At 39.1% G+C, this 10,757-nt stretch overlaps 1 pseudogene; it reads left to right on the top strand.

Annotated features, from left to right (window-relative positions):
* Positions 1-2,427: 2,427 nt before the first annotated feature.
* On the top strand, positions 2,428-3,063 carry LOC144324664 (transcription factor BTF3 pseudogene; annotated as a pseudogene).
* Positions 3,064-10,757: the final 7,694 nt, after the last annotated feature.

The following is a 10,757-nucleotide window of genomic DNA, read 5'->3' as shown; positions in this document are numbered from 1 at the left end:
AGGCAGGTTCCTTGCTCAACAGGCAGTCTGCTTGAGTTTCTCTCTTCTTCTTCCTCTGTCCCTTCCTCCTCTCTCTCTCTCTGTCTCAAATAAATAAATCTTTTAAAAAAAGATGAAAAAAACTTCTGAATTAAATATTGGCAAAACAAATCCAGTAATATATATGTAAATATTTATATATATAATATATATATATTTAAAGATTTTATTTATTTATTAATGAGAAACACAGAAAGAGAGCGCTGAGTGGCAGAGACACAGGCAGAGGGAGAAGCAGGCTCCAAGCAGGGAGCCTGACATGGGACTTGATCCCAGGTCTCCAGGATCAGGCCCTGGGCTGAAGGCGGTGCTAAACTGCTGAGCCACCCAGGCTGCCCGATCCAGTAATATATTAAACATAAAATGTGTGTTTATTTCAAGCATTCAAGATTGATTTAACATAAAATCTAAAAAAAACAAAACAAAACAAAAAAACACTAAAATCTCACTGTATACCAATTAATAGTATAAGTGAAAATGTATATATTCATCTTTGTAGATACAGAAAAGGAATTTGATAAAACTCAACTTCATTATTTATTTTTTTTAAAAAATATTTTATTATTTATTCATAAGAGACAGAGAGAGAGAAAGAGAGAGAGAGAGATTGAGAGAGGCAGAGACATAGGCAGAGGGAGAAGCAGGCCCCATGCAGGGAACCTGATGTGGGACTCCATCCCGGGATTCTGGGATTACTCCAAGCCAAAGGCAGAGGCTCAACTGCTAAGCCACCCAGGCATCCCACATTCATTCATATTTAAAAACTCTTAGCAAACTAGGAATTCCCTCTCTTTTTGGTATTCTTTTATTTTGAAATAATTTTAGATTTCTAGAAAAGTTGCAAAAAAGAGAAAGAACTCCTGTATCACCTTCACCAAGAATCTGTAATCATTTACATTTTATCACATTTGTTTTATTAATGTCACTCTGTCTATATTACTTTTCTGAGCTATTAAAGAATAAGACATGATATCTCTTTATCACTAAAATACTTCAGTGTGTATTTTTCTTTTTTAAGATTTTATTTATTTATTCATGAGAGACACAGAGTAAGGCAGAGACATAGGCAGAGGGAGAAGCAAGCTTCCTGTGGAGAGCCCAATGCAGGACTTGATCACAGGACCTGGGGATCACAACCTGAGCCGAAGACAGACACGCAACCACTGAGCCACCCAGGTTCCTCTAGTGTGTATTTTTAAAGGACAATCCATTTACATAACACGGTAAAATTACCAAAACTGGGATATATAATATAATATAATATAATATAATATAATATAATATAATAATATAATATAATATATAGACCTTACTAAATCTCACCAATTTTCCTAATACTATTTTTTTGCCATTAAAAAGAACCATTTTTTCTGTTTCAGGATCCAATCCAGGATTATACAGTACATTAGTTGTCATGTCATTTTAATCTTTTAAAATCCAAAATAGTTCATTATCTTTACTTTTTATTTTATGACCTGACATTTTGAAGAGTACAAGCTTGTTATTGTGTAGAATGTACCTCTACTGGGTTCAATTAATGTTTCCTCATGAATAGATTCAGATAATGGGTTTTTAGCAGAAATACCAAAGAAGTGGTATTGTACCTCTGACAATGTCTTACAACAGGATGCTCACGGTTTGTCCCATTGTTGGTAATGTTGACTTTAATCAACCAATTAAGGTAATGTCTATCAGGTTCTTATATTGTAAAATTACATTTTCCTCTTTGTAACTAAAAGTATTTTATGTGGAGATATTTTGAGAGTATGTTAATATCTTCTTTTTCATTAAATTTCACCTGCTAATTTTTAACATCTTTTGATGATTCTTTCCTGAATTAATAATTACTCTGATTACAAAATGATTTTCCAATCTAATCATTCCTTATATATTTATTAGTTAGAATTCTAAAAATGACCCAAAAATGGGTCAGAGACTTGAATGGGTATTTTAAAAAAGATAATATCTAAGTGGCCAAGAAACACAGCATAAGTACAAGTTAAAATCAGAAGATATGATACAACTGGAACTCTTGTCTATGCTGTTGGTGAGAATATAAATTGGTATACCGAGTTGAAACCCAGCAGTTTCTAAGAAAGCTGAAATCTGTGCATAGCCTCTAAGCCAGCAATTTCAGTCCTATTTGCAGTGGCCAAAATTTGGAAACAACCCAGAAGTCTTCCCATAGTAGAATAGGTACATAAATTATGTATATCTGTGCAATCCAATGCTACACAGAATGAGAATGGATGAACTGTTGCTATACATGCATGAAGTTTATAGACATGCTGACTGAAAGAAACAGTACAGAAAAGGGTGCATTTGTTTAAGGTTCAAAAACAGAAGAGATCTTGCATCCCTGCGTGTGTGCCTAACCTCAGCTGGTCCGCCCGAGACCCCCGAGCTCCAACCCTAGTGCCCCGCGCGGTGCCATTTGTGCTCCAACAAGATGAAAGAAACTATCATGAACCAGAAGAAACTCACCAAACTGCAAGCACAGGTGCGCATTGGTGGGAAAGGAACTGCTCCCCGAAAGAAGAAGGTGATTCATAGAACAGCTACAGCAGATGATAAAAAACTTCAGTTCTCCTTAAAGAAGTTAGGGGTAAACAATATCTCTGGTATTGAAGAAATGAATATGTTCACAAACCAAGGAACAGTGATCCATTTTAACAACCCTAAAGTTCAGGCATCACTGGCAGTGAACACTTTCACCATTACAGGCCATGCTGAGACAAAGCAGCTGACAGAAATGCTACCCAGTATCTTAAACCAGCTTGGTGCAGAAAGTCTGACTAGTTTAAGAAGACTGGCTGAAGCTCTGCCCAAACAATCCGTGGATGGAAAAGCACCACTTGCTACCGGAGAGGAGGAGGATGATGAAGTTCCAGATCTTGTGGAGAATTTTGATGAAGCTTCCAAGAATGAAGCAAACTGAATTGAGTCAACTTCTGAAGAAGATAAAACTTGAAGAAGTTACTGGGAGCTGCTATTTTATATTATGACTCCTTTTTAAAATTTTGTTCATGGGGATCCCTGGGTGGCGCAGCGGTTTGGTGCCTGCCTTTGGCCCAGGGCGCGATCCTGGAGACCCGGGATCGAATCCCACATCGGGCTCCCGGTGCATGGAGCCTGCTTCTCCCTCTGCCTGTGATTCTGTCTGTCTGTCTCTCTCTCTCTGTGACTATCATAAATAAATAAAAATTAAAAAAAAATTTTTGTTCATGGATCTGATAAAATCTAGATCTCTAATATTTTTAAGCCCAAGCCCCTTGGACACTGCAGCTCTTTTCAGTTTTTGCTTATACACGATTCATTCTTTGCAGCTAATTAAGCTGAAGAAGCCTGGGAATAAAGTTTGAAACAAGGTTAATAAAGTTCTTTGCCTAGAAAAAAAAAACAACAGACGATATTAGGTTACTGTGATAGAAGTCAGGAGTGTGGTTATCTGACAGGTGGTTGTAATTGAGTGGGAGCATAAGGGGGCTTCTAGAGTACTTGTCCTCCTTGATCTTCATACTAGTCACATGGGTGTGTTTACTTTGTGAAAATTCATTGAGATCTTGCCCTTATGATTTGTACCATTTTATTTATTTATGATATATTCAATAAAAGGTTTATTTAAAATGTTATGCTCACATGAATACTTGTATAACAGTTACAACATAGAACATGATTTATAACCAAGTAAATTCTATTTGTTTGAATTTGCCCAATCTAAGAACATCTTATAAATGGAAATCCTAACATACAAAACAGAAAAATACCTATAGCACAAAAGCACCCTTCACTTTTCAAAGCGAAACATCAAATGCATGAAAGGAACAGGGATAACATCCATAGCAGATCCATTTTTTAATTTTGTAAATTTACCCTAAGGAAAGAAAGAACTCAACACACAAATCTTGCTGTGAAAATGTTCATTTTAAACATCATATCTGCTAGCAAAACACTAAAATCAACTCAAATATCCAAATACTGGATCAAGATTTAATAAAGTATGACATGCCAGTACAAGAAAATAACATACATGAAAAATGATGTATGGAAGGCCTTATAGAAACACTAAACAATTTTTGCAGGTACAATGTTAGGTAGAAAAATTCAAATGTAAGATGATATGTATATCATGATGCTAAAGAGAACCAATAGGTAAGATGAAAAAATTAAAAACTTGTGTTGTAGTCATAGGTTTACGGTTATACTTTTTGAAGGGGTAAACTTCCCTCCTTCCCCTATGAATATTCTTTCTCTCTCTGTCTTTTTGAAGATCTAATTGGCTTTATTAAACAATTCATGAATGGGAAAGCATCCCATCTAGCAAATAGAAGGGCACTCCCCTCCATGAATATTCTTTATTATTATTCAGTCAGTTAGGGTTCTTTTGTTGCAAGCAATAGAAACTAACTTTTTTTCTTTAGTTTGAAAGAGAAAGCAAGCTAGAGAGGGAGAAAGAGAGAGAGAGAGAGAGAGAGCACAAGTATGAGGAGGAGTGGAGGGAGAGAGAGAGAGAGCAGATTCCCTGCTGAGAACATGCAGGGACTTGATCCCAGGACTCTGGGATCATGACCTGAGCCAAAGGCAGATGCTTAACCCACTGAGCACCCAAGTATCCCCAATAGAAACTAACTTCTATTAAAAAATAGATTTATGGAGCCATAGAGGAGTAACTTACGGAATCAAATGAATAACTAAATGTCCAGGAGGAAAGAAGAAGAGCTAGGAAGTTTCAGAGATCTTAGAAACAAATATCTCTAACCAGTTCTCCCATATTCTACCTCCTGATGACTTGTTTTAAATGCTTTCTGTCCCTCCTTGCCTCTACTCAATATTCAAATTATTGGGAGAGAAAATCGGATTGTCCTAGCCCAAGTCAAGTATCCACCTTGTCCTTGATTGGCAACCACATCAGAACAGCCTGGAGTTGGGGAAAGCCACTTTCCTTTTTTTTTTTTTTTTAAGATTTATTTATTTATTCATGAGAGACATAGACTGAGAGAGAGAGGCAGAGACATAGGCAGAGGGAGAAGCAGGCTCCTCTCAGGGATCCTGATGCGGGACTTGATCCCGAATGCCAGGATCACGACCTGAGCTGAAGGCAGGGCCCAACTGCTGAGCCACTCAGGCTCCCGAAAGCCACTTTCCTAAGGGGGAAGGGTAGTGTTGTTACCAACCAGATGAACAGGGAGCCAAAAGATGCTGGGTGGAGAAAGCAACTGGTACATGAAATCTTAATCATTTTTCCAATAAATCAGAATATTACTACCTTTGTCTTATAGTAAATGAAAATATGCTTATTGTAGAAAATTTGCACAATTTAGAAAAGTATATAGTAAAAGAGTAATGAAAAAGCCAGCATTCTTTATCCCACTATCCATAGCCTTGTGTTTATTATTCACTGCTACATAACAAATTACTCTCAAAACTAGAGTGCCTAGAATAAAGTAGATTAGTGGTTGCCTAGGGCTGGGAGTACTGGGGATGATAGCTAAAGAGCATAAGATTCCTTTTTTCTTTTTTTTTTCAGAATTTTTTTTATCATGTTCTAAAATTGGATTGTGATGGTTGCACAACTCTGAATACACTAAAACCACTGAGATTTCAATGGGCAAATGTTAAGGTATGTGAATTATATCTTAATAAGGCTGTATTTAAAAAATAGTAGGGTAACCAACTATCCCAGTTTGCCCAGACTTCTCTGATTTTAGCACTGGCAATCCTGTATTCCAAGGAAACCCTTCAGTCCTGGTAAAACCTGGACAGCTGATCATCTTATACAAAATGTAGCAGTTTAGGGCAGCCCCCAGGGCCCAGCGGTTTAGCACTACCTTCGGCCCAGGGTGTGATCCTGGAGATCTGGAATCAAGGCCCACATCGGGCTGCCTGCATGGAGCCTGCTTCTCCCTCTGCCTGTGTCTCTGCCTCTCACTCTCTCTGTGTCTGTCATGAATAAATAAAATATTTTTTAAAAATGTAGCAGTTTAAGACAACAAACATTTGTTATCTCATAGTTTCTTTAGATCAAAAACCTAGGAGGAACTTAACTAGGAGACCCGGGGTCTCTTAAAAGGTTTCAGTCAAGATGTCATGGGACTATAGTCATCTGAAGGCTTGACTTGAGCCAGAGGATTTGCTTTCGAATTTACTTGTGTGGTTTTGTCAAACGGCCTCAATGACTTGCCATTTGGGTCTCTTCACAGAGTGCCCTCATGACATAGCAACTTGTTTTCCCCAAAAGCTTATGATCTGAGAGGAAGACCCAGAGACTAACATGGATGCTGTAGAGTCTTTTATAACCTAATCTTGAAAGTTGTGTGTCATCACTTCCGTCATACTCGATTTGTCACACATATCAACTCTGTAACAGTGTGAGAGGAAACTACACAAGGGTGTGAATACCAGGAAGCAACAACCATTGCCCTATTCTGGAGGCTGGCTCCCACAAGTGGTAATGCCAACTCTAACCCTACCAGCATTTTACTGAAATTTTGCTGATTTTTAAATTAAAACATGCCCATTATGAAACATATGGACAGTATAAGAGTACAAGAGAAAAACATTTTACAATGAATACTTTGTGTATAAATTTTACTTCTATCTCTGATTAGATGGGATAGATCTCTAGATGTGCAATTATTAGAGCACATGGTTTAAGTATCTTAAGACTTGTTACATATTGCCAAAATGCTTTTCTGATACTTGCTTGGTATCAGTGCCCATTTTGCCATACCCCTGTTAGCCTTAAGTATTATTGTTAGCAACTCTGCCAATTTCTATGAAAAATTTTATGTTCTTGTTTCAGAGTGTCTTTTTAAGTTAAGCATTTTCCCATGTGTAGTGGCCATTGCTAATAAATAAGCATGTAACAGGCCATAAATCCTCTCTAGATACATTCATGCATTCATTTAATATTTGTTGAATGCCTTCTGTAACAACACAGCTCCCAAGATGTTCACATTCACATGAAAGAGACTGGAGAAGGAAACAGTTCGATACATTCTAATCTGAGGAAATATTTAAAGAGCACAAAGTCAGGAAACCATTGGCAAGCTGATGAAGACTGAAAGAAATTTTTCTTGTTGGAGCATTGAGTACAGAGGTGGAGGATGAGGAAGTCCTAAGAGAATCAGACCAGACTACGGAGGTCAAAGCAAATCTTATTGGTCTTCTCAGTTCTATTAAGGTTAGACCTTATACCTGAGGGTAAGGGGAAAGCAGGAAAGAGCTCTTTTGTTTTTTAGGTAATCTCTATGCCCAACATGGGGCTCAAACACAAGGCCCATAGATCAAGTGTTGCATGCTCTCCTGACAGAGCCAGCCAGGCACCCCAGGAAAGAGTTTTAAACATGAGAGTGAGATAATCAGATGTGTGTTTTTGGGATATCCCTTTGGCTAAACTGTGGACAAAAAAACAGAGAGGGGTAATAATGGACATAGGACAGATGGTCAGAGAGGAAACAGCTATAGTCCGGGAAAGAGATAAAGATGGCCTGATCTTGGGGAGCAGTGGGAAGGATATTGAGAAATATCCCTTGTCCCAGTCTAGGTTTCTGAGAAAATTAAGTTATAAACGATTGAAAAAAAAAAAGTTATAAACGATTGGCAGATAGACTCCAAAACATGCCATTTTTGGCTGAAAACACAATGATGGAGGTTTTAGCTGAGTGTGAAAGCCAAATGAGATGCAAAGTAAACCCCTGGATCAGGGCAGGCCCCTCTGAGGTAAATGTGGTATGCCACCTGGATGCCTCTTCAGAAATAAAGGATGTATTCCCCTGGCTACTGGGAGTGCTGCGAAAACCATCAGCTAGCAGCCTTCTTTTGGGATGGCCTTGGCTATAGAGAACCACTAGCCCAAAGTCATGTTCCCTTCCTGGGGTGGCTGGCATCCAATGACAGATCAGAGTGGGAATATAAAGTCATGGTCCCCTAGCCCCTATCTGAGACAACTTTGAAAGGTCATCTAAGCTTTGGAGCCATCCCCCTCAGGGTCACCTGAAGCCTTTATTGGTACTGAACCTCAACTCAACTTCTCCCTTTGTTCAATCTTGCTTCTTCCCTCCCCTCCCCTCCCCTCCCCTCCCCTCTCTTCCCCTCCCCTCCTCACTCCCTGTCCCTCCCTTTCCTTCTCCTCTCCTTCCCACTCCTATTCTTTTCATCCTAACCTTTCCATGCCCTTTCTGTTCTTTTTTTTCCCCTTCCCTTCTCCTCCCTCCACAAGTATTGATCCTGAGAGTATTGCCTAATAAACCTCCTATGCATAATATATATCTCAGTATTTGCTTCCTAGGCAGCCAAACCTGTGACATCCTCTGGGACATCCTCTGGGGCATGGTGCACCTGGATGACTATTAGAATGTGTGCTCCTGTAGGGGTGCCTGTCTGGTTCAGTAGTAAAAGTGTGCAACTCTTAATCTTGGAGTCATGAGTTTGAGCCCCACATTGGGTGTAGAGATTATAAATAAATAAATAAATAAATAAATAAATAAATAAATAAATAAAATTAACTTAAAAAAGTAATGTTTCCCTGCAGCTAGCAGTCGAGAGAATAAAGAGTGGCTCAGAACATGCCCAATTTACCCTTTCCAAATGTACAAATCATGGGTCACTCCACCTTCCCTGAGATGGAGCAGTTAAATGCATGGAGAGATTCTAGCCATTATACCACCTATGTTTCTTCAACAAGTTGGAAACATTAGGACAATATTGAGTGACATTAAAGAAATAGAATCTTTGGGAATTAACGTAGTTGATGTAGGTGAGGAAAAATAGGACCAGTTAAGAATTACTCTTAGGTTTCTTACTTGGGTAACTGATGATATGGTAGTGCCATTGACTGAGATAAAAGAAAAAAAAAAAAAAAAGCTTGGAAGAAAATAGGAATTCAATTTGAGGTGTTTTAGGATGTCCAAGTAGAGTCATTCATTAGGCAATTAAAGATACAAACCTGGAGTTGAGGAACGTGACCTGGAATAGCAATATAACTGCATGTAATCAGCAGCATATGCCTAATGATGAAGATCTCACAGAGAAATAATTTAGGGAATAGAAATAAATTTATTTTAAAAACCCCAACAACTTCTAATTAGCATTTTCAGAGATTTGAGAAGCTATTACCAAGTAAAACAAGAGCAAGGATGCTATAATACGAATGTTCAGAAATATGAGGAAATTTTGGGAATGAAAAGTCTGATTGGCAAAATTAAAAATTCAGTAGAAAGATTAGATAGTTGATAAGACACCTCAGAAAGTAGAATATGAGTAGAAGGTGAGAGACATAAAGGGTGATTCCAAAAGATCCAACAGTAGGTATTTTCATGTAGCCCTCATCCTGGTTCCCTTTTATTTGTTGTCCGTCCTTGGATGTTTCTGGACCAGCTTTTAGCAGGAAGTTCATATGAGGAAAGGCCAGGGTTTTGTGATGGATCAAAGGAAAGGATCCAGGAGAGGGGAAGAAATGGAGGGGTGGGGGGGAGGTAACTGATGGAGTACTCTCCCTGAGAAGACTAATGGGGTAGCTGCAGAAATGTGGTGCAGGGTCTCACCTTAATTGAAAGGATGCCCTTTCTTTGTGCAAGATGGAGAAAAATATGTGCAGGGGCAGATTGCTATAACAGAATACCATACACTGGGTGGATTATAAACAACAGAAATTTATTTCTTACAATTCTGGAAGCTGGGAAATCCAAGATTGAGGCATGGTACATTCAGTGTCTCCTGACAGCATGCTTTTTGGCTGTTTTCTTGTTGTGTCCTTAGGTGTAGGGGTGGGGAGAGCTCTAAGGGGCATCTGTTATAAGGGCACTGATCCCAGCCACGATGGCTCTACCCTTGCAACCTAATCACCTCCCAAAGACCCCACCTCCAAATACCATCACACTGGGGAGTAGGTTTCAGCATATAAATTTTGGGGTGAGGGGGCACAAATAATCAATCTATGTAAGTGAAGTGATTGAAAACCAAGGGAGTCCTTTTCTGATTGTTTGTATTTTCTCACTAAAGTATGAGCACTGTCATTTGCTGAGGCTAACTGCACAAGCCTGGAAGTTGGGATAGGATGTGGGTCGGGAACTCTGAGGAATATGGAGAGGTTTTTGTTTTTTTTGAAATAGACCAAATGAAGGATGAAAAACACCAGAGCTGCATAAGGAAACAAGAAGTGATTTCCAGGCTACCTGGAGGGCCCAGGTAAGATGTAGGCCAAAAGCAGTGGATGGTTGAAAGTAGACTTTGACAACAGGAACAGAATTGAGGAATCTCTGGAAAGGGGAGACAAACTATACACATAAAGAAAAGGCTCCTAGGTTCTTCTGAGAAGAGAGCTTTAAAAATGAAAAATAGAAAAACTTCCTCTTCTGAGTCATAGGCCTAATTTTCATCAGCTCCCCAGTCCTGCTGATTTTCCTTTGATGTTTACAAAGGGACATGTGATTATAAAGGGGAAAGGTGAAGGGTATAATAAACCAAGGATGCAGGAGGAGGAAGGCACTGGAGAGCCTAAAGGAGGGAAGGAACAGCACGCTCCAGCTGAGAGGAAGCAGCCAGGGGAAGGGTTTCCTCCAGCCCTCTCTGGTGGAGCACCCTTTAGCACAGCAATTCCCTGCAGGGATCAGACACTTGGTTGTCTTCCTTGCTCTACTCTCAGCATCTAGAACAGAGCCTGGTGCCACACAGGTGCAAAGTGCAAGTTTGGTGAATGAATGAATTCCACAGTGCAG

Source organism: Canis aureus, chromosome 12 (assembly GCF_053574225.1).
Source record: "Canis aureus isolate CA01 chromosome 12, VMU_Caureus_v.1.0, whole genome shotgun sequence".
Taxonomy (NCBI): Eukaryota; Metazoa; Chordata; class Mammalia; order Carnivora; family Canidae; genus Canis; species Canis aureus.
This window is presented reverse-complemented; position numbering and strand designations above follow the sequence as displayed.